Here is a 355-nt window from a genome sequence, read left to right as displayed (position 1 = left end):
AAACTGCAAGGCAGCATATTCCACAGTAGGACTGCAAGGCAGCAGCTGTCCTTTTAGTTGCCTTTTACGACACGCAGGACCTACGATGGTAGTATTCTTACACCCCTACCACAGGGCAATTTTAATTTTCTATATCCAAACATAAACACACACTATATTCACAAAGTTGTCATTACTGGTATGGGTGATATAAGGAAACTGAACTACTGAAGCAATGGCAACTTAAGCACAGAGGCGTCGTTGGGGCGGGGGGGGGGGGGGGACATTTGTCCCTGGTCGCAACATTGAGGGGGCGCCAAATTGAAGTTGAGAAGACATCTGTTTTGGGGGAAATGGGATGATGAAACCAGTAACT

The sequence above is a fragment of the Macrobrachium nipponense genome, chromosome 11, assembly GCF_015104395.2.
Source record: "Macrobrachium nipponense isolate FS-2020 chromosome 11, ASM1510439v2, whole genome shotgun sequence".
Classification (NCBI taxonomy): domain Eukaryota; kingdom Metazoa; phylum Arthropoda; class Malacostraca; order Decapoda; family Palaemonidae; genus Macrobrachium; species Macrobrachium nipponense.
This window is presented reverse-complemented; position numbering follows the sequence as displayed.